Source organism: Cololabis saira, chromosome 13 (assembly GCF_033807715.1).
Source record: "Cololabis saira isolate AMF1-May2022 chromosome 13, fColSai1.1, whole genome shotgun sequence".
NCBI lineage: Eukaryota > Metazoa > Chordata > Actinopteri > Beloniformes > Belonidae > Cololabis > Cololabis saira.
This window is the reverse complement of record NC_084599.1, coordinates 44,783,838-44,805,692: the sequence shown is the minus strand read 5'-3', so window position 1 is coordinate 44,805,692 and position 21,855 is coordinate 44,783,838. Positions and strand designations below refer to the sequence as shown.

General features: G+C 48.0%; 15 non-coding genes across 15 annotated transcripts; all 15 read left to right on the top strand.

The window, feature by feature from the left end:
* Nucleotides 1-263: 263 nt before the first annotated feature.
* trnad-guc (transfer RNA aspartic acid (anticodon GUC)) lies at nt 264-335 on the top strand. Its single transcript has one exon. It is a non-coding gene; the product is annotated as a tRNA-Asp (tRNA).
* A 1,309-nt stretch (nt 336-1,644) lies between these two features.
* On the top strand, nt 1,645-1,716 carry trnad-guc (transfer RNA aspartic acid (anticodon GUC)). Its single transcript has one exon. It is a non-coding gene; the product is annotated as a tRNA-Asp (tRNA).
* A 1,309-nt stretch (nt 1,717-3,025) lies between these two features.
* Nucleotides 3,026-3,097, top strand: trnad-guc (transfer RNA aspartic acid (anticodon GUC)). The gene has a single exon. It is a non-coding gene; the product is annotated as a tRNA-Asp (tRNA).
* Nucleotides 3,098-4,406: 1,309 nt separating this feature from the next.
* Nucleotides 4,407-4,478, top strand: trnad-guc (transfer RNA aspartic acid (anticodon GUC)). Its single transcript has one exon. It is a non-coding gene; the product is annotated as a tRNA-Asp (tRNA).
* A 1,309-nt stretch (nt 4,479-5,787) lies between these two features.
* Nucleotides 5,788-5,859, top strand: trnad-guc (transfer RNA aspartic acid (anticodon GUC)). Its single transcript has one exon. It is a non-coding gene; the product is annotated as a tRNA-Asp (tRNA).
* A 1,309-nt stretch (nt 5,860-7,168) lies between these two features.
* trnad-guc (transfer RNA aspartic acid (anticodon GUC)) lies at nt 7,169-7,240 on the top strand. Its single transcript has one exon. It is a non-coding gene; the product is annotated as a tRNA-Asp (tRNA).
* A 1,309-nt stretch (nt 7,241-8,549) lies between these two features.
* Nucleotides 8,550-8,621, top strand: trnad-guc (transfer RNA aspartic acid (anticodon GUC)). Its single transcript has one exon. It is a non-coding gene; the product is annotated as a tRNA-Asp (tRNA).
* A 1,309-nt stretch (nt 8,622-9,930) lies between these two features.
* trnad-guc (transfer RNA aspartic acid (anticodon GUC)) lies at nt 9,931-10,002 on the top strand. Its single transcript has one exon. It is a non-coding gene; the product is annotated as a tRNA-Asp (tRNA).
* Nucleotides 10,003-11,311: 1,309 nt separating this feature from the next.
* trnad-guc (transfer RNA aspartic acid (anticodon GUC)) lies at nt 11,312-11,383 on the top strand. The gene has a single exon. It is a non-coding gene; the product is annotated as a tRNA-Asp (tRNA).
* A 1,309-nt stretch (nt 11,384-12,692) lies between these two features.
* trnad-guc (transfer RNA aspartic acid (anticodon GUC)) lies at nt 12,693-12,764 on the top strand. The gene has a single exon. It is a non-coding gene; the product is annotated as a tRNA-Asp (tRNA).
* A 1,309-nt stretch (nt 12,765-14,073) lies between these two features.
* Nucleotides 14,074-14,145, top strand: trnad-guc (transfer RNA aspartic acid (anticodon GUC)). The gene has a single exon. It is a non-coding gene; the product is annotated as a tRNA-Asp (tRNA).
* Nucleotides 14,146-15,454: 1,309 nt separating this feature from the next.
* Nucleotides 15,455-15,526, top strand: trnad-guc (transfer RNA aspartic acid (anticodon GUC)). The gene has a single exon. It is a non-coding gene; the product is annotated as a tRNA-Asp (tRNA).
* Nucleotides 15,527-16,835: 1,309 nt separating this feature from the next.
* On the top strand, nt 16,836-16,907 carry trnad-guc (transfer RNA aspartic acid (anticodon GUC)). The gene has a single exon. It is a non-coding gene; the product is annotated as a tRNA-Asp (tRNA).
* A 2,750-nt stretch (nt 16,908-19,657) lies between these two features.
* trnad-guc (transfer RNA aspartic acid (anticodon GUC)) lies at nt 19,658-19,729 on the top strand. The gene has a single exon. It is a non-coding gene; the product is annotated as a tRNA-Asp (tRNA).
* Nucleotides 19,730-21,051: 1,322 nt separating this feature from the next.
* On the top strand, nt 21,052-21,123 carry trnad-guc (transfer RNA aspartic acid (anticodon GUC)). The gene has a single exon. It is a non-coding gene; the product is annotated as a tRNA-Asp (tRNA).
* Nucleotides 21,124-21,855: the final 732 nt, after the last annotated feature.

Below are 21,855 nucleotides of genomic sequence, written 5' to 3'. Positions count from 1 at the left end.
GAGCCACCCAAAGACCCGTCTCACCGTCCGACCCCGGGGACCCGCTCTTAAGCACCCCCTCCGACCGGACACCGGAGTGAAAGAGCCAGCCTGCGGAGCTGGAGGACCAGGGTCCTGGTACCCTAAACACCCAGACGCTACTGGTACCATGAACAGCACTCTGTCAGATACTCGGGCGCATTTTGCTTTTCACTCATGCTGTGGTTTCAGGACCTTCTGTTAGGACCTTCAGTCAGCTTCTTCAAAGAAGAACAAAAGAGCTGTCCTCGTTAGTATAGTGGACAGTATCTCTGCCTGTCACGCAGAAGACCGGGGTTCGATTCCCCGACGGGGAGACTTCTTGTTTAGTACGATGATAACTACATGATTAATTCAAGTAAACAATGGTCATTAAGAAAATAGACTCTAGAAGTTGCTTCTCAATGCTGCAGCTGGATCAGAGGAAACTCCGATTGAGGTAGGATTATATACACACAGAAAATGTCATTGAAGAAGTTCTGAAGACTTAAAATATTTCTGTCAAGTAAAAAGAGCAATTATTTAGGACAGCATACAGCATCACTCGGATCTGAAAGTCAACCTGCAGCAGAAGTTGTCTGAGATATCCAAACAAGGTTTTAGAGGGACAGAGCAGATGTTGTGTCTACAGCGGTGGTGCTAAAACTCTGGTTCTTTGGTCGCTCTCCTCTTCTTCCTCACTGCTGATCTGTTCCAGTCCTTGTTCTGGAGCTAGTGATGGTTTTTGTGCTTTCACCTACACTTTAAAATGTCCAATTTTCAGGAAGAAAAGAAACTTATAAACTGCCTGACACAGGGTGATGGATGGTTTCTAAGCCCTGGAAGGTGCTGAAGAGGTGAAACAACCGTGAATGAGCGTCTTTGGGGTCCCAGAGACCCCGTTGGAGGTCCTCTAAAATTCTTGAGAACCGGGCCGAGGACCGGGACTTCCAGCCGACCGAGTCCGAGAAAGGCGCACCGTTGTCGGACACTTTTTCGTCGATCACCGGTCCTCGGCTGGAAGTCCCCACCCGAGCGATTTAGCGGTCTAAACTCGGGCCGAACAACGCCCTTCTACCCTCCAGAATATTCTAAACTCTCTCGTGGGGGTCGCGGACTCAAATTACGAACCGTGACCGAGCGCCACGTGGCACCTTCAGAACAAAGATGGGAGTTTGGCGGACCGCAACCGGAGTAAATGACTAATTTCCGGATCCGAAAAGGTTCTTCCAGAAAGTGGTTTAGAGCCCGTTTCAGAGCATTTGGAACACAATGAAATAGGTTTGTAGTAAAGTATAAAAAAATGTTATTGGCGATATCGGCCTGGAGCCACTTAGCCTTGTGGCTTCAGCACCAAAACACCACCTCAATCCTGGCTCACCCGGAGCCACCCAAAGACCCGTCTCACCGTCCGACCCCGGGGACCCGCTCTTAAGCACCCCCTCCGACCGGACACCGGAGTGAAAGAGCCAGCCTGCGGAGCTGGAGGACCAGGGTCCTGGTACCCTAAACACCCAGACGCTACTGGTACCATGAACAGCACTCTGTCAGATACTCAGGCGCATTTTGCTTTTCACTCATGCTGTGGTTTCAGGACCTTCTGTTAGGACCTTCAGTCAGCTTCTTCAAAGAAAAACGAAAGAGCTGTCCTCGTTAGTATAGTGGACAGTATCTCTGCCTGTCACGCAGAAGACCGGGGTTCGATTCCCCGACGGGGAGACTTCTTGTTTAGTACGATGATAACTACATGATTAATTCAAGTAAACAATGGTCATTAAGAAAATAGACTCTAGAAGTTGCTTCTCAATGCTGCAGCTGGATCAGAGGAAACTCCGATTGAGGTAGGATTATATACACACAGAAAATTTCATTGAAGAAGTTCTGAAGACTTAAAATATTTCTGTCAAGTAAAAAGAGCAATTATTTAGGACAGCATACAGCATCACTCGGATCTGAAAGTCAACCTGCAGCAGAAGTTGTCTGAGATATCCAAACAAGGTTTTAGAGGGACAGAGCAGATGTTGTGTCTACAGCGGTGGTGCTAAAACTCTGGTTCTTTGGTCGCTCTCCTCTTCTTCCTCACTGCTGATCTGTTCCAGTCCTTGTTCTGGAGCTAGTGATGGTTTTTGTGCTTTCACCTACACTTTAAAATGTCCAATTTTCAGGAAGAAAAGAAACTTATAAACTGCCTGACAAAGGGTGATGGATGGTTTCTAAGCCCTGGAAGGTGCTGAAGAGGTGAAACAACCGTGAATGAGCGTCTTTGGGGTCCCAGAGACCCCGTTGGAGGTCCTCTAAAATTCTTGAGAACCGGGCCGAGGACCGGGACTTCCAGCCGACCGAGTCCGAGAAAGGCGCACCGTTGTCGGACACTTTTTCGTCGATCACCGGTCCTCGGCTGGAAGTCCCCACCCGAGCGATTTAGCGGTCTAAACTCGGGCCGAACAACGCCCTTCTACCCTCCAGAATATTCTAAACTCTCTCGTGGGGGTCGCGGACTCAAATTACGAACCGTGACCGAGCGCCACGTGGCACCTTCAGAACAAAGATGGGAGTTTGGCGGACCGCGACCGGAGTAAATGACTAATTTCCGGATCCGAAAAGGTTCTTCCAGAAAGTGGTTTAGAGCCCGTTTCAGAGCATTTGGAACACAATGAAATAGGTTTGTAGTAAGGTATAAAAAAATGTTATTGGCGATATCGGCCTGGAGCCACTTAGCCTTGTGGCTTCAGCACCAAAACACCACCTCAATCCTGGCTCACCCGGAGCCACCCAAAGACCCGTCTCACCGTCCGACCCCGGGGACCCGCTCTTAAGCACCCCCTCCGACCGGACACCGGAGTGAAAGAGCCAGCCTGCGGAGCTGGAGGACCAGGGTCCTGGTACCCTAAACACCCAGACGCTACTGGTACCATGAACAGCACTCTGTCAGATACTCAGGCGCATTTTGCTTTTCACTCATGCTGTGGTTTCAGGACCTTCTGTTAGGACCTTCAGTCAGCTTCTTCAAAGAAAAACGAAAGCGCTGTCCTCGTTAGTATAGTGGACAGTATCTCTGCCTGTCACGCAGAAGACCGGGGTTCGATTCCCCGACGGGGAGACTTCTTGTTTAGTACGATGATAACTACATGATTAATTCAAGTAAACAATGGTCATTAAGAAAATAGACTCTAGAAGTTGCTTCTCAATGCTGCAGCTGGATCAGAGGAAACTCCGATTGAGGTAGGATTATATACACACAGAAAATTTCATTGAAGAAGTTCTGAAGACATAAAATATTTCTGTCAAGTAAAAAGAGCAATTATTTAGGACAGCATACAGCATCACTCGGATCTGAAAGTCAACCTGCAGCAGAAGTTGTCTGAGATATCCAAACAAGGTTTTAGAGGGACAGAGCAGATGTTGTGTCTACAGCGGTGGTGCTAAAACTCTGGTTCTTTGGTCGCTCTCCTCTTCTTCCTCACTGATGATCTGTTCCAGTCCTTGTTCTGGAGCTAGTGATGGTTTTTGTGCTTTCACCTACACTTTAAAATGTCCAATTTTCAGGAAGAAAAGAAACTTATAAACTGCCTGACACAGGGTGATGGATGGTTTCTAAGCCCTGGAAGGTGCTGAAGAGGTGAAACAACCGTGAATGAGCGTCTTTGGGGTCCCAGAGACCCCGTTGGAGGTCCTCTAAAATTCTTGAGAACCGGGCCGAGGACCGGGACTTCCAGCCGACCGAGTCCGAGAAAGGCGCACCGTTGTCGGACACTTTTTCGTCGATCACCGGTCCTCGGCTGGAAGTCCCCACCCGAGCGATTTAGCGGTCTAAACTCGGGCCGAACAACGCCCTTCTACCCTCCAGAATATTCTAAACTCTCTCGTGGGGGTCGCGGACTCAAATTACGAACCGTGAGCGAGCGCCACGTGGCACCTTCAGAACAAAGATGGGAGTTTGGCGGACCGCGACCGGAGTAAATGACTAATTTCCGGATCCGAAAAGGTTCTTCCAGAAAGTGGTTTAGAGCCCGTTTCAGAGCATTTGGAACACAATGAAATAGGTTTGTAGTAAAGTATAAAAAAATGTTATTGGCGATATCGGCCTGGAGCCACTTAGCCTTGTGGCTTCAGCACCAAAACACCACCTCAATCCTGGCTCACCCGGAGCCACCCAAAGACCCGTCTCACCGTCCGACCCCGGGGACCCGCTCTTAAGCACCCCCTCCGACCGGACACCGGAGTGAAAGAGCCAGCCTGCGGAGCTGGAGGACCAGGGTCCTGGTACCCTAAACACCCAGACGCTACTGGTACCATGAACAGCACTCTGTCAGATACTCAGGCGCATTTTGCTTTTCACTCATGCTGTGGTTTCAGGACCTTCTGTTAGGACCTTCAGTCAGCTTCTTCAAAGAAAAACGAAAGAGCTGTCCTCGTTAGTATAGTGGACAGTATCTCTGCCTGTCACGCAGAAGACCGGGGTTCGATTCCCCGACGGGGAGACTTCTTGTTTAGTACGATGATAACTACATGATTAATTCAAGTAAACAATGGTCATTAAGAAAATAGACTCTAGAAGTTGCTTCTCAATGCTGCAGCTGGATCAGAGGAAACTCCGATTGAGGTAGGATTATATACACACAGAAAATTTCATTGAAGAAGTTCTGAAGACTTAAAATATTTCTGTCAAGTAAAAAGAGCAATTATTTAGGACAGCATACAGCATCATTCGGATCTGAAAGTCAACCTGCAGCAGAAGTTGTCTGAGATATCCAAACAAGGTTTTAGAGGGACAGAGCAGATGTTGTGTCTACAGCGGTGGTGCTAAAACTCTGGTTCTTTGGTCGCTCTCCTCTTCTTCCTCACTGCTGATCTGTTCCAGTCCTTGTTCTGGAGCTAGTGATGGTTTTTGTGCTTTCACCTACACTTTAAAATGTCCAATTTTCAGGAAGAAAAGAAACTTATAAACTGCCTGACACAGGGTGATGGATGGTTTCTAAGCCCTGGAAGGTGCTGAAGAGGTGAAACAACCGTGAATGAGCGTCTTTGGGGTCCCAGAGACCCCGTTGGAGGTCCTCTAAAATTCTTGAGAACCGGGCCGAGGACCGGGACTTCCAGCCGACCGAGTCCGAGAAAGGCGCACCGTTGTCGGACACTTTTTCGTCGATCACCGGTCCTCGGCTGGAAGTCCCCACCCGAGCGATTTAGCGGTCTAAACTCGGGCCGAACAACGGCCTTCTACCCTCCAGAATATTCTAAACTCTCTCGTGGGGGTCGCGGACTCAAATTACGAACCGTGAGCGAGCGCCACGTGGCACCTTCAGAACAAAGATGGGAGTTTGGCGGACCGCGACCGGAGTAAATGACTAATTTCCGGATCCGAAAAGGTTCTTCCAGAAAGTGGTTTAGAGCCCGTTTCAGAGCATTTGGAACACAATGAAATAGGTTTGTAGTAAAGTATAAAAAAATGTTATTGGCGATATCGGCCTGGAGCCACTTAGCCTTGTGGCTTCAGCACCAAAACACCACCTCAATCCTGGCTCACCCGGAGCCACCCAAAGACCCGTCTCACCGTCCGACCCCGGGGACCCGCTCTTAAGCACCCCCTCCGACCGGACACCGGAGTGAAAGAGCCAGCCTGCGGAGCTGGAGGACCAGGGTCCTGGTACCCTAAACACCCAGACGCTACTGGTACCATGAACAGCACTCTGTCAGATACTCAGGCGCATTTTGCTTTTCACTCATGCTGTGGTTTCAGGACCTTCTGTTAGGACCTTCAGTCAGCTTCTTCAAAGAAAAACGGAAGAGCTGTCCTCGTTAGTATAGTGGACAGTATCTCTGCCTGTCACGCAGAAGACCGGGGTTCGATTCCCCGACGGGGAGACTTCTTGTTTAGTACGATGATAACTACATGATTAATTCAAGTAAACAATGGTCATTAAGAAAATAGACTCTAGAAGTTGCTTCTCAATGCTGCAGCTGGATCAGAGGAAACTCCGATTGAGGTAGGATTATATACACACAGAAAATTTCATTGAAGAAGTTCTGAAGACTTAAAATATTTCTGTCAAGTAAAAAGAGCAATTATTTAGGACAGCATACAGCATCATTCGGATCTGAAAGTCAACCTGCAGCAGAAGTTGTCTGAGATATCCAAACAAGGTTTTAGAGGGACAGAGCAGATGTTGTGTCTACAGCGGTGGTGCTAAAACTCTGGTTCTTTGGTCGCTCTCCTCTTCTTCCTCACTGCTGATCTGTTCCAGTCCTTGTTCTGGAGCTAGTGATGGTTTTTGTGCTTTCACCTACACTTTAAAATGTCCAATTTTCAGGAAGAAAAGAAACTTATAAACTGCCTGACACAGGGTGATGGATGGTTTCTAAGCCCTGGAAGGTGCTGAAGAGGTGAAACAACCGTGAATGAGCGTCTTTGGGGTCCCAGAGACCCCGTTGGAGGTCCTCTAAAATTCTTGAGAACCGGGCCGAGGACCGGGACTTCCAGCCGACCGAGTCCGAGAAAGGCGCACCGTTGTCGGACACTTTTTCGTCGATCACCGGTCCTCGGCTGGAAGTCCCCACCCGAGCGATTTAGCGGTCTAAACTCGGGCCGAACAACGGCCTTCTACCCTCCAGAATATTCTAAACTCTCTCGTGGGGGTCGCGGACTCAAATTACGAACCGTGAGCGAGCGCCACTCGGCACCCTCAGAACAAAGATGGGAGTTTGGCGGACCGCGACCGGAGTAAATGACTAATTTCCGGATCCGAAAAGGTTCTTCCAGAAAGTGGTTTAGAGCCCGTTTCAGAGCATTTGGAACACAATGAAATAGGTTTGTAGTAAAGTATAAAAAAATGTTATTGGCGATATCGGCCTGGAGCCACTTAGCCTTGTGGCTTCAGCACCAAAACACCACCTCAATCCTGGCTCACCCGGAGCCACCCAAAGACCCGTCTCACCGTCCGACCCCGGGGACCCGCTCTTAAGCACCCCCTCCGACCGGACACCGGAGTGAAAGAGCCAGCCTGCGGAGCTGGAGGACCAGGGTCCTGGTACCCTAAACACCCAGACGCTACTGGTACCATGAACAGCACTCTGTCAGATACTCAGGCGCATTTTGCTTTTCACTCATGCTGTGGTTTCAGGACCTTCTGTTAGGACCTTCAGTCAGCTTCTTCAAAGAAAAACGAAAGAGCTGTCCTCGTTAGTATAGTGGACAGTATCTCTGCCTGTCACGCAGAAGACCGGGGTTCGATTCCCCGACGGGGAGACTTCTTGTTTAGTACGATGATAACTACATGATTAATTCAAGTAAACAATGGTCATTAAGAAAATAGACTCTAGAAGTTGCTTCTCAATGCTGCAGCTGGATCAGAGGAAACTCCGATTGAGGTAGGATTATATACACACAGAAAATTTCATTGAAGAAGTTCTGAAGACTTAAAATATTTCTGTCAAGTAAAAAGAGCAATTATTTAGGACAGCATACAGCATCATTCGGATCTGAAAGTCAACCTGCAGCAGAAGTTGTCTGAGATATCCAAACAAGGTTTTAGAGGGACAGAGCAGATGTTGTGTCTACAGCGGTGGTGCTAAAACTCTGGTTCTTTGGTCGCTCTCCTCTTCTTCCTCACTGCTGATCTGTTCCAGTCCTTGTTCTGGAGCTAGTGATGGTTTTTGTGCTTTCACCTACACTTTAAAATGTCCAATTTTCAGGAAGAAAAGAAACTTATAAACTGCCTGACACAGGGTGATGGATGGTTTCTAAGCCCTGGAAGGTGCTGAAGAGGTGAAACAACCGTGAATGAGCGTCTTTGGGGTCCCAGAGACCCCGTTGGAGGTCCTCTAAAATTCTTGAGAACCGGGCCGAGGACCGGGACTTCCAGCCGACCGAGTCCAAGAAAGGCGCACCGTTGTCGGACACTTTTTCGTCGATCACCGGTCCTCGGCTGGAAGTCCCCACCCGAGCGATTTAGCGGTCTAAACTCGGGCCGAACAACGGCCTTCTACCCTCCAGAATATTCTAAACTCTCTCGTGGGGGTCGCGGACTCAAATTACGAACCGTGAGCGAGCGCCACGTGGCACCTTCAGAACAAAGATGGGAGTTTGGCGGACCGCGACCGGAGTAAATGACTAATTTCCGGATCCGAAAAGGTTCTTCCAGAAAGTGGTTTAGAGCCCGTTTCACAGCATTTGGAACACAATGAAATAGGTTTGTAGTAAAGTATAAAAAAATGTTATTGGCGATATCGGCCTGGAGCCACTTAGCCTTGTGGCTTCAGCACCAAAACACCACCTCAATCCTGGCTCACCCGGAGCCACCCAAAGACCCGTCTCACCGTCCGACCCCGGGGACCCGCTCTTAAGCACCCCCTCCGACCGGACACCGGAGTGAAAGAGCCAGCCTGCGGAGCTGGAGGACCAGGGTCCTGGTACCCTAAACACCCAGACGCTACTGGTACCATGAACAGCACTCTGTCAGATACTCAGGCGCATTTTGCTTTTCACTCATGCTGTGGTTTCAGGACCTTCTGTTAGGACCTTCAGTCAGCTTCTTCAAAGAAAAACGGAAGAGCTGTCCTCGTTAGTATAGTGGACAGTATCTCTGCCTGTCACGCAGAAGACCGGGGTTCGATTCCCCGACGGGGAGACTTCTTGTTTAGTACGATGATAACTACATGATTAATTCAAGTAAACAATGGTCATTAAGAAAATAGACTCTAGAAGTTGCTTCTCAATGCTGCAGCTGGATCAGAGGAAACTCCGATTGAGGTAGGATTATATACACACAGAAAATTTCATTGAAGAAGTTCTGAAGACTTAAAATATTTCTGTCAAGTAAAAAGAGCAATTATTTAGGACAGCATACAGCATCATTCGGATCTGAAAGTCAACCTGCAGCAGAAGTTGTCTGAGATATCCAAACAAGGTTTTAGAGGGACAGAGCAGATGTTGTGTCTACAGCGGTGGTGCTAAAACTCTGGTTCTTTGGTCGCTCTCCTCTTCTTCCTCACTGCTGATCTGTTCCAGTCCTTGTTCTGGAGCTAGTGATGGTTTTTGTGCTTTCACCTACACTTTAAAATGTCCAATTTTCAGGAAGAAAAGAAACTTATAAACTGCCTGACACAGGGTGATGGATGGTTTCTAAGCCCTGGAAGGTGCTGAAGAGGTGAAACAACCGTGAATGAGCGTCTTTGGGGTCCCAGAGACCCCGTTGGAGGTCCTCTAAAATTCTTGAGAACCGGGCCGAGGACCGGGACTTCCAGCCGACCGAGTCCGAGAAAGGCGCACCGTTGTCGGACACTTTTTCGTCGATCACCGGTCCTCGGCTGGAAGTCCCCACCCGAGCGATTTAGCGGTCTAAACTCGGGCCGAACAACGGCCTTCTACCCTCCAGAATATTCTAAACTCTCTCGTGGGGGTCGCGGACTCAAATTACGAACCGTGAGCGAGCGCCACTCGGCACCCTCAGAACAAAGATGGGAGTTTGGCGGACCGCGACCGGAGTAAATGACTAATTTCCGGATCCGAAAAGGTTCTTCCAGAAAGTGGTTTAGAGCCCGTTTCAGAGCATTTGGAACACAATGAAATAGGTTTGTAGTAAAGTATAAAAAAATGTTATTGGCGATATCGGCCTGGAGCCACTTAGCCTTGTGGCTTCAGCACCAAAACACCACCTCAATCCTGGCTCACCCGGAGCCACCCAAAGACCCGTCTCACCGTCCGACCCCGGGGACCCGCTCTTAAGCACCCCCTCCGACCGGACACCGGAGTGAAAGAGCCAGCCTGCGGAGCTGGAGGACCAGGGTCCTGGTACCCTAAACACCCAGACGCTACTGGTACCATGAACAGCACTCTGTCAGATACTCAGGCGCATTTTGCTTTTCACTCATGCTGTGGTTTCAGGACCTTCTGTTAGGACCTTCAGTCAGCTTCTTCAAAGAAAAACGAAAGAGCTGTCCTCGTTAGTATAGTGGACAGTATCTCTGCCTGTCACGCAGAAGACCGGGGTTCGATTCCCCGACGGGGAGACTTCTTGTTTAGTACGATGATAACTACATGATTAATTCAAGTAAACAATGGTCATTAAGAAAATAGACTCTAGAAGTTGCTTCTCAATGCTGCAGCTGGATCAGAGGAAACTCCGATTGAGGTAGGATTATATACACACAGAAAATTTCATTGAAGAAGTTCTGAAGACTTAAAATATTTCTGTCAAGTAAAAAGAGCAATTATTTAGGACAGCATACAGCATCACTCGGATCTGAAAGTCAACCTGCAGCAGAAGTTGTCTGACATATCCAAACAAGGTTTTAGAGGGACAGAGCAGATGTTGTGTCTACAGCGGTGGTGCTAAAACTCTGGTTCTTTGGTCGCTCTCCTCTTCTTCCTCACTGCTGATCTGTTCCAGTCCTTGTTCTGGAGCTAGTGATGGTTTTTGTGCTTTCACCTACACTTTAAAATGTCCAATTTTCAGGAAGAAAAGAAACTTATAAACTGCCTGACAGAGGGTGATGGATGGTTTCTAAGCCCTGGAAGGTGCTGAAGAGGTGAAACAACCGTGAATGAGCGTCTTTGGGGTCCCAGAGACCCCGTTGGAGGTCCTCTAAAATTCTTGAGAACCGGGCCGAGGACCGGGACTTCCAGCCGACCGAGTCCGAGAAAGGCGCACCGTTGTCGGACACTTTTTCGTCGATCACCGGTCCTCGGCTGGAAGTCCCCACCCGAGCGATTTAGCGGTCTAAACTCGGGCCGAACAACGTCGTTCTACCCTCCAGAATATTCTAAACTCTCTCGTGGGGGTCGCGGACTCAAATTACGAACCGTGAGCGAGCGCCACGTGGCACCTTCAGAACAAAGATGGGAGTTTGGCGGACCGCGACCGGAGTAAATGACTAATTTCCGGATCCGAAAAGGTTCTTCCAGAAAGTGGTTTAGAGCCCGTTTCAGAGCATTTGGAACACAATGAAATAGGTTTGTAGTAAAGTATAAAAAAATGTTATTGGCGATATCGGCCTGGAGCCACTTAGCCTTGTGGCTTCAGCACCAAAACACCACCTCAATCCTGGCTCACCCGGAGCCACCCAAAGACCCGTCTCACCGTCCGACCCCGGGGACCCGCTCTTAAGCACCCCCTCCGACCGGACACCGGAGTGAAAGAGCCAGCCTGCGGAGCTGGAGGACCAGGGTCCTGGTACCCTAAACACCCAGACGCTACTGGTACCATGAACAGCACTCTGTCAGATACTCAGGCGCATTTTGCTTTTCACTCATGCTGTGGTTTCAGGACCTTCTGTTAGGACCTTCAGTCAGCTTCTTCAAAGAAAAACGAAAGAGCTGTCCTCGTTAGTATAGTGGACAGTATCTCTGCCTGTCACGCAGAAGACCGGGGTTCGATTCCCCGACGGGGAGACTTCTTGTTTAGTACGATGATAACTACATGATTAATTCAAGTAAACAATGGTCATTAAGAAAATAGACTCTAGAAGTTGCTTCTCAATGCTGCAGCTGGATCAGAGGAAACTCCGATTGAGGTAGGATTATATACACACAGAAAATTTCATTGAAGAAGTTCTGAAGACTTAAAATATTTCTGTCAAGTAAAAAGAGCAATTATTTAGGACAGCATACAGCATCACTCGGATCTGAAAGTCAACCTGCAGCAGAAGTTGTCTGACATATCCAAACAAGGTTTTAGAGGGACAGAGCAGATGTTGTGTCTACAGCGGTGGTGCTAAAACTCTGGTTCTTTGGTCGCTCTCCTCTTCTTCCTCACTGCTGATCTGTTCCAGTCCTTGTTCTGGAGCTAGTGATGGTTTTTGTGCTTTCACCTACACTTTAAAATGTCCAATTTTCAGGAAGAAAAGAAACTTATAAACTGCCTGACACAGGATGATGGATGGTTTCTAAGCCCTGGAAGGTGCTGAAGAGGTGAAACAACCGTGAATGAGCGTATTTGGGGTCCCAGAGACCCCGTTGGAGGTCCTCTAAAATTCTTGAGAACCGGGCCGAGGACTGGGACTTCCAGCCGACCGAGTCCGAGAAAGGCGCACCGTTGTCGGACACTTTTTCGTCGATCACCGGTCCTCGGCTGGAAGTCCCCACCCGAGCGATTTAGCGGTCTAAACTCGGGCCGAACAACGCCGTTCTACCCTCCAGAATATTCTAAACTCTCTCGTGGGGGTCGCAGACACAAATTACGAACCGTGAGCGAGCGCCACGTGGCACCTTCAGAACAAAGATGGGAGTTTGGCGGACCGCGACCGGAGTAAATGACTAATTTCCGGATCCGAAAAGGTTCTTCCAGAAAGTGGTTTAGAGCCCGTTTCAGAGCATTTGGAACACAATGAAATAGGTTTGTAGTAAAGTATAAAAAAATGTTATTGGCGATATCGGCCTGGAGCCACTTAGCCTTGTGGCTTCAGCACCAAAACACCACCTCAATCCTGGCTCACCCGGAGCCACCCAAAGACCCGTCTCACCGTCCGACCCCGGGGACCCGCTCTTAAGCACCCCCTCCGACCGGACACCGGAGTGAAAGAGCCAGCCTGCGGAGCTGGAGGACCAGGGTCCTGGTACCCTAAACACCCAGACGCTACTGGTACCATGAACAGCACTCTGTCAGATACTCAGGCGCATTTTGCTTTTCACTCATGCTGTGGTTTCAGGACCTTCTGTTAGGACCTTCAGTCAGCTTCTTCAAAGAAAAACGAAAGAGCTGTCCTCGTTAGTATAGTGGACAGTATCTCTGCCTGTCACGCAGAAGACCGGGGTTCGATTCCCCGACGGGGAGACTTCTTGTTTAGTACGATGATAACTACATGATTAATTCAAGTAAACAATGGTCATTAAGAAAATAGACTCTAGAAGTTGCTTCTCAATGCTGCAGCTGGATCAGAGGAAACTCCGATTGAGGTAGGATTATATACACACAGAAAATTTCATTGAAGAAGTTCTGAAGACTTAAAATATTTCTGTCAAGTAAAAAGAGCAATTATTTAGGACAGCATACAGCATCACTCGGATCTGAAAGTCAACCTGCAGCAGAAGTTGTCTGAGATATCCAAACAAGGTTTTAGAGGGACAGAGCAGATGTTGTGTCTACAGCGGTGGTGCTAAAACTCTGGTTCTTTGGTCGCTCTCCTCTTCTTCCTCACTGCTGATCTGTTCCAGTCCTTGTTCTGGAGCTAGTGATGGTTTTTGTGCTTTCACCTACACTTTAAAATGTCCAATTTTCAGGAAGAAAAGAAACTTATAAACTGCCTGACACAGGGTTGTGGATGGTTTCTAAGCCCTGGAAGGTGCTGAAGAGGTGAAACAACCGTGAATGAGCGTCTTTGGGGTCCCAGAGACCCCGTTGGAGGTCCTCTAAAATTCTTGAGAACCGGGCCGAGGACCGGGACATCCAGCCGACCGAGTCCGAGAAAGGCGCACCGTTGTCGGACACTTTTTCGTCGATCACCGGTCCTCGGCTGGAAGTCCCCACCCGAGCGATTTAGCGGTCTAAACTCGGGCCGAACAACGCCGTTCTACCCTCCAGAATATTCTAAACTCTCTCGTGGGGGTCGCGGACTCAAATTACGAACCGTGAGCGAGCGCCACGTGGCACCTTCAGAACAAAGATGGGAGTTTGGCGGACCGCGACCGGAGTAAATGACTAATTTCCGGATCCGAAAAGGTTCTTCCAGAAAGTGGTTTAGAGCCCGTTTCAGAGCATTTGGAACACAATGAAATAGGTTTGTAGTAAAGTATAAAAAAATGTTATTGGCGATATCGGCCTGGAGCCACTTAGCCTTGTGGCTTCAGCACCAAAACACCACCTCAATCCTGGCTCACCCGGAGCCACCCAAAGACCCGTCTCACCGTCCGACCCCGGGGACCCGCTCTTAAGCACCCCCTCCGACCGGACACCGGAGTGAAAGAGCCAGCCTGCGGAGCTGGAGGACCAGGGTCCTGGTACCCTAAACACCCAGACGCTACTGGTACCATGAACAGCACTCTGTCAGATACTCAGGCGCATTTTGCTTTTCACTCATGCTGTGGTTTCAGGACCTTCTGTTAGGACCTTCAGTCAGCTTCTTCAAAGAAAAACGAAAGAGCTGTCCTCGTTAGTATAGTGGACAGTATCTCTGCCTGTCACGCAGAAGACCGGGGTTCGATTCCCCGACGGGGAGACTTCTTGTTTAGTACGATGATAACTACATGATTAATTCAAGTAAACAATGGTCATTAAGAAAATAGACTCTAGAAGTTGCTTCTCAATGCTGCAGCTGGATCAGAGGAAACTCCGATTGAGGTAGGATTATATACACACAGAAAATTTCATTGAAGAAGTTCTGAAGACTTAAAATATTTCTGTCAAGTAAAAAGAGCAATTATTTAGGACAGCATACAGCATCATTCGGATCTGAAAGTCAACCTGCAGCAGAAGTTGTCTGAGATATCCAAACAAGGTTTTAGAGGGACAGAGCAGATGTTGTGTCTACAGCGGTGGTGCTAAAACTCTGGTTCTTTGGTCGCTCTCCTCTTCTTCCTCACTGCTGATCTGTTCCAGTCCTTGTTCTGGAGCTAGTGATGGTTTTTGTGCTTTCACCTACACTTTAAAATGTCCAATTTTCAGGAAGAAAAGAAACTTATAAACTGCCTGACACAGGGTGATGGATGGTTTCTAAGCCCTGGAAGGTGCTGAAGAGGTGAAACAACCGTGAATGAGCGTCTTTGGGGTCGCAGAGACCCCGTTGGAGGTCCTCTAAAATTCTTGAGAACCGGGCCGAGGACCGGGACTTCCAGCCGACCGAGTCCGAGAAAGGCGCACCGTTGTCGTACACTTTTTCGTCGATCACCGGTCCTCGGCTGGAAGTCCCCACCCGAGCGATTTAGCGGTCTAAACTCGGGCCGAACAACGCCGTTCTACCCTCCAGAATATTCTAAACTCTCTCGTGGGGGTCGCGGACTCAAATTACGAACCGTGAGCGAGCGCCACTCGGCACCCTCAGAACAAAGATGGGAGTTTGGCGGACCGCGACCGGAGTAAATGACTAATTTCCGGATCCGAAAAGGTTCTTCCAGAAAGTGGTTTAGAGTCCGTTTCAGAGCATTTGGAACACAATGAAATAGGTTTGTAGTAAAGTATAAAAAAATGTTATTGGCGATATCGGCCTGGAGCCACTTAGCCTTGTGGCTTCAGCACCAAAACACCACCTCAATCCTGGCTCACCCGGAGCCACCCAAAGACCCGTCTCACCGTCCGACCCCGGGGACCCGCTCTTAAGCACCCCCTCCGACCGGACACCGGAGTGAAAGAGCCAGCCTGCGGAGCTGGAGGACCAGGGTCCTGGTACCCTAAACACCCAGACGCTACTTGTACCATGAACAGCACTCTGTCAGATACTCAGGCGCATTTTGCTTTTCACTCATGCTGTGGTTTCAGGACCTTCTGTTAGGACCTTCAGTCAGCTTCTTCAAAGAAAAACGAAAGAGCTGTCCTCGTTAGTATAGTGGACAGTATCTCTGCCTGTCACGCAGAAGACCGGGGTTCGATTCCCCGACGGGGAGACTTCTTGTTTAGTACGATGATAACTACATGATTAATTCAAGTAAACAATGGTCATTAAGAAAATAGACTCTAGAAGTTGCTTCTCAATGCTGCAGCTGGATCAGAGGAAACTCCGATTGAGGTAGGATTATATACACACAGAAAATTTCATTGAAGAAGTTCTGAAGACTTAAAATATTTCTGTCAAGTAAAAAGAGCAATTTTTTAGGACAGCATACAGCATCACTCGGATCTGAAAGTCAACCTGCAGCAGAAGTTGTCTGAACTATCCAAACAAGGTTTTAGAGGGACAGAGCAGATGTTGTGTCTACAGCGGTGGTGCTAAAACTCTGGTTCTTTGGTCGCTCTCCTCTTCTTCCTCACTGCTGATCTGTTCCAGTCCTTGTTCTGGAGCTAGTGATGGTTTTTGTGCTTTCACCTACACTTTAAAATGTCCAATTTTCAGGAAGAAAAGAAACTTATAAACTGCCTGACACAGGGTGATGGATGGTTTCTAAGCCCTGGAAGGTGCTGAAGAGGTGAAACAACCGTGAATGAGCGTCTTTGGGGTCGCAGAGACCCCGTTGGAGGTCCTCTAAAATTCTTGAGAACCGGGCCGAGGACCGGGACTTCCAGCCGACCGAGTCCGAGAAAGGCGCACCGTTGTCGTACACTTTTTCGTCGATCACCGGTCCTCGGCTGGAAGTCCCCACCCGAGCGATTTAGCGGTCTAAACTCGGGCCGAACAACGCCGTTCTACCCTCCAGAATATTCTAAACTCTCTCGTGGGGGTCGCGGACTCAAATTACGAACCGTGAGCGAGCGCCACTCGGCACCCTCAGAACAAAGATGGGAGTTTGGCGGACCGCGACCGGAGTAAATGACTAATTTCCGGATCCGAAAAGGTTCTTCCAGAAAGTGGTTTAGAGCCCGTTTCAGAGCGTTTGGAACACAATGAAATAGGTTTGTAGTAAAGTATAAAAAAATGTTATTGGCGATATCGGCCTGGAGCCACTTAGCCTTGTGGCTTCAGCACCAAAACACCACCTCAATCCTGGCTCACCCGGAGCCACCCAAAGACCCGTCTCACCGTCCGACCCCGGGGACCCGCTCTTAAGCACCCCCTCCGACCGGACACCGGAGTGAAAGAGCCAGCCTGCGGAGCTGGAGGACCAGGGTCCTGGTACCCTAAACACCCAGACGCTACTGGTACCATGAACAGCACTCTGTCAGATACTCAGGCGCATTTTGCTTTTCACTCATGCTGTGGTTTCAGGACCTTCTGTTAGGACCTTCAGTCAGCTTCTTCAAAGAAAAACGAAAGAGCTGTCCTCGTTAGTATAGTGGACAGTATCTCTGCCTGTCACGCAGAAGACCGGGGTTCGATTCCCCGACGGGGAGACTTCTTGTTTAGTACGATGATAACTACATGATTAATTCAAGTAAACAATGGTCATTAAGAAAATAGACTCTAGAAGTTGCTTCTCAATGCTGCAGCTGGATCAGAGGAAACTCCGATTGAGGTAGGATTATATACACACAGAAAATTTCATTGAAGAAGTTCTGAAGACTTAAAATATTTCTGTCAAGTAAAAAGAGCAATTATTTAGGACAGCATACAGCATCACTCGGATCTGAAAGTCAACCTGCAGCAGAAGTTGTCTGAGATATCCAAACAAGGTTTTAGAGGGACAGAGCAGATGTTGTGTCTACAGCGGTGGTGCTAAAACTCTGGTTCTTTGGTCGCTCTCCTCTTCTTCCTCACTGCTGATCTGTTCCAGTCCTTGTTCTGGAGCTAGTGATGGTTTTTGTGCTTTCACCTACACATTAAAATGTCCAATTTTCAGGAAGAAAAGAAACTTATAAACTGCCTGACACAGGGTGATGGATGGTTTCTAAGCCCTGGAAGGTGCTGAAGAGGTGAAACAACCGTGAATGAGCGTCTTTGGGGTCCCAGAGACCCCGTTGGAGGTCCTCTAAAATTCTTGAGAACCGGGCCGAGGACCGGGACTTCCAGCCGACCGAGTCCGAGAAAGGCGCACCGTTGTCGGACACTTTTTCGTCGATCACCGGTCCTCGGCTGGAAGTCCCCACCCGAGCGATTTAGCGGTCTAAACTCGGGCCGAACAACGCCGTTCTACCCTCCAGAATATTCTAAACTCTCTCGTGGGGGTCGCGGACTCAAATTACGAACCGTGAGCGAGCGCCACGTGGTACCTTCAGAACAAAGATGGGAGTTTGGCGGACCGCGACCGGAGTAAATGACTAATTTCCGGATCCGAAAAGGTTCTTCCAGAAAGTGGTTTAGAGCCCGTTTCATAGCATTTGGAACACAATGAAATAGGTTTGTAGTAAATGTAGCGCTCCCCTTAGTAATCTTAACAATAAGGGCAGGGCTTTTGGGTTCTTATATTGACTATGTTTAACCCTGATTAACTCAGTTTTAATGTTAGTTTTGAATCTCTCTTTTTTTTAGATTACACACATGAACAGACTTAAATTTACCTATGAATTCAATTTAAACTCCAGTTTTTAATAAAGATTTTACACCCCTAAAGTATCTTTATCTCTGAAATAAACAAACCTCTCTCTTAAGGTAAGTAAACACACCACAAGAATTTTAAGAAAAATCAATTCTCAATTATTTAATTGAAAACTTCTTAATGAAATGGAAAAATAAAAATATGAAAGTTCTTAGGATTTTAAATCTTCACAATAAATCTCTCGTTTAACAAAAACACTTATTTGTCCCTTTTCCCACAGGAAACACAATAAATGAAATACTCCTTTCTTTCTTTCAAATAAACACAGTAAATAAAATATTCTCTCGTCTTAGAAAAACACTGTAGCAAACTTTAGTAAATGTAAACAAACCTTTTTTTACCTCAAAAGGAGTAATGCAGTACTTTAAGTTCCCACAACTTAATATAAGTGCAAAATGTGAACCCACAAACCTTATAAACACAAAGCCGGCACTCTTATTAGCTTATTGAAAATAAACCCCGGGGTACCCCTTTAATGTTTTTTGTTGCAGGCCTGAATGTAGCTTGGGATCGTGGAAACCATAAACACAGTGGTTGCTTCACCCAGCCGGGCACAGAAAAATAAAAAGGTACCTTACTGGTCAGGACTGTATCCTCCTGCCCACTGGCTGATGGCTGAAGAACAGGTGATTGCAAGAGAAAATCCGGCCTGAGGAAACCAAAGACCCGTCACTGCCCAAGCTGCGGTGCTCACGCCTCGTCTGCAGCTCCACGCTCCGTCCCCACAGTCACGGACGAAGCAGTTGGCGGGATGCCAACTAGTCCGGTCCTGTGAGCTTCTAGCTTCTGCTTTAGCCGCTAGCCTCCCGACGTCCTCACCTGCGGAGTAGTTCACTCACACACATATATGGAAGTCACTCTCAAGTCCTCTGGAGCGTCTGGATTAAACACCTCCACGAACCTGGTCACTCACGTCTGCTCAGCAGTCTCTTTTCGTTCCTGCTTTTCCCTTAAGGCTCCTCGTGTGCCTTCTCCTTGCTTAATCAGTCCTCCGTCCCTGATTGTCCCTCCTGGACAAACACCTGAGAAGTTACGTTCCGGCCAATCCACAATTAACCCCGTAAATGCCATACATCTTGTTTTTACAGATAAATCATAGTTCAAAATAAAACATTAAACATATAATATATATATTTAAATTGCTTTTAACCTTTTATACATTTTAATGAATTTAAACCTTTTTACTCTTTTTTATATACTTTGATGAAATGACACAATGAATATCACGTTACATTTTTAACCGGGTTACATAAAGTATAAAAAAATGTTATTGGCGATATCGGCCTGGAGCCACTTAGCCTTGTGGCTTCAGCACCAAAACACCACCTCAATCCTGGCTCACCCGGAGCCACCCAAAGACCCGTCTCACCGTCCGACCCCGGGGACCCGCTCTTAAGCACCCCCTCCGACCGGACACCGGAGTGAAAGAGCCAGCCTGCGGAGCTGGAGGACCAGGGTCCTGGTACCCTAAACACCCAGACGCTACTGGTACCATGAACAGCACTCTGTCAGATACTCAGGCGCATTTTGCTTTTCACTCATGCTGTGGTTTCAGGACCTTCTGTTAGGACCTTCAGTCAGCTTCTTCAAAGAAAAACGAAAGAGCTGTCCCCGTTAGTATAGTGGACAGTATCTCTGCCTGTCACGCAGAAGACCGGGGTTCGATTCCCCGACGGGGAGACTTCTTGTTTAGTACGATGATAACTACATGATTAATTCAAGTAAACAATGGTCATTAAGAAAATAGACTCTAGAAGTTGCTTCTCAATGCTGCAGCTGGATCAGAGGAAACTCCGATTGAGGTAGGATTATATACACACAGAAAATTTCATTGAAGAAGTTCTGAAGACTTAAAATATTTCTGTCAAGTAAAAAGAGCAATTATTTAAGACAGCATACAGCATCACTCGGATCTGAAAGTCAACCTGCAGCAGAAGTTGTCTGAGATATCCAAACAAGGTTTTAGCGGGACAGAGCAGATGTCGTGTCTACAGCGGTGGTGCTAAAACTCTGGTTCTTTGGTCGCTCTCCTCTTCTTCCTCACTGCTGATCTGTTCCAGTCCTTGTTCTGGAGCTAGTGATGGTTTTTGTGCTTTCACCTACACTTTAAAATGTCCAATTTTCAGGAAGAAAAGAAACTTATAAACTGCCTGACACAGGGTGATGGATGGTTTCTAAGCCCTGGAAGGTGCTTAAGAGGTGAAACAACCGTGAATGAGCGTCTTTGGGGTCCCAGAGGAGGACCTCCAACCTTCTGTTGGAGGTCCTCTAAAATTCTTGAGAACCGGGCCGAGGACCGGGACTTCCAGCCGACCGAGTCCGAGAAAGGCGCACCGTTGTCGGACACTTTTTCGTCGATCACCGGTCCTCGGCTGGAAGTCCCCACCCGAGCGATTTAGCGGTCTAAACTCGGGCCGAACAACGCCGTTCTACCCTCCAGAATATTCTAAACTCTCTCGTGGGGGTCGCGGACTCAAATTACGAACCGTGAGCGAGCGCCACGTGGCACCTTCAGAACAAAGATGGGAGTTTGGCGGACCGCGACCGGAGTAAATGACTAATTTCCGGATCCGAAAAGGTTCTTCCAGAAAGTGGTTTAGAGCCCGTTTCAGAGCATTTGGAACACAATGAAATAGGTTTGTAGTAAAGTATAAAAAAATGTTATTGGCGATATCGGCCTGGAGCCACTTAGCCTTGTGGCTTCAGCACCAAAACACCACCTCAATACTGGCTCACCCGGAGCCACCCAAAGACCCGTCTCACAGTCCGACCCCGGGGACCCGCTCTTAAGCACCCCCTCCGACCGGACACCGGAGTGAAAGAGCCAGCCTGCGGAGCTGGAGGACCAGGGTCCTGGTACCCTAAACACCCAGACGCTACTGGTACCATGAACAGCACTCTGTCAGATACTCAGGCGCATTTTGCTTTTCACTCATGCTGTGGTTTCAGGACCTTCTGTTAGGACCTTCAGTCAGCTTCTTCAAAGAAAAACGAAAGAGCTGTCCTCGTTAGTATAGTGGACAGTATCTCTGCCTGTCACGCAGAAGACCGGGGTTCGATTCCCCGACGGGGAGACTTCTTGTTTAGTACGATGATAACTACATGATTAATTCAAGTAAACAATGGTCATTAAGAAAATAGACTCTAGAAGTTGCTTCTCAATGCTGCAGCTGGATCAGAGGAAACTCCGATTGAGGTAGGATTATATACACACAGAAAATTTCATTGAAGAAGTTCTGAAGACTTAAAATATTTCTGTCAAGTAAAAAGAGCAATTATTTAGGACAGCATACAGCATCACTCGGATCTGAAAGTCAACCTGCAGCAGAAGTTGTCTGAGATATCCAAACAAGGTTTTAGAGGGACAGAGCAGATGTCGTGTCTACAGCGGTGGTGCTAAAACTCTGGTTCTTTGGTCGCTCTCCTCTTCTTCCTCACTGCTGATCTGTTCCAGTCCTTGTTCTGGAGCTAGTGATGGTTTTTGTGCTTTCACCTACACTTTAAAATGTCCAATTTTCAGGAAGAAAAGAAACTTATAAACTGCCTGACACAGGGTGATGGATGGTTTCTAAGCCCTGGAAGGTGCTTAAGAGGTGAAACAACCGTGAATGAGCGTCTTTGGGGTCCCAGAGGAGGACCTCCAACCTTCTGTAAATGAAGGTTGGTTAGTAAATGACTAATTTCCGGATCCGAAAAGGTTCTTCCAGAAAGTGGTTAAGAGCCCGTTTCAGAGCATTTGGAACACAATGAAATAGGTTTGTAGTAAAGTATAAAAAAATGTTATTGGCGATATCGGCCTGGAGCCA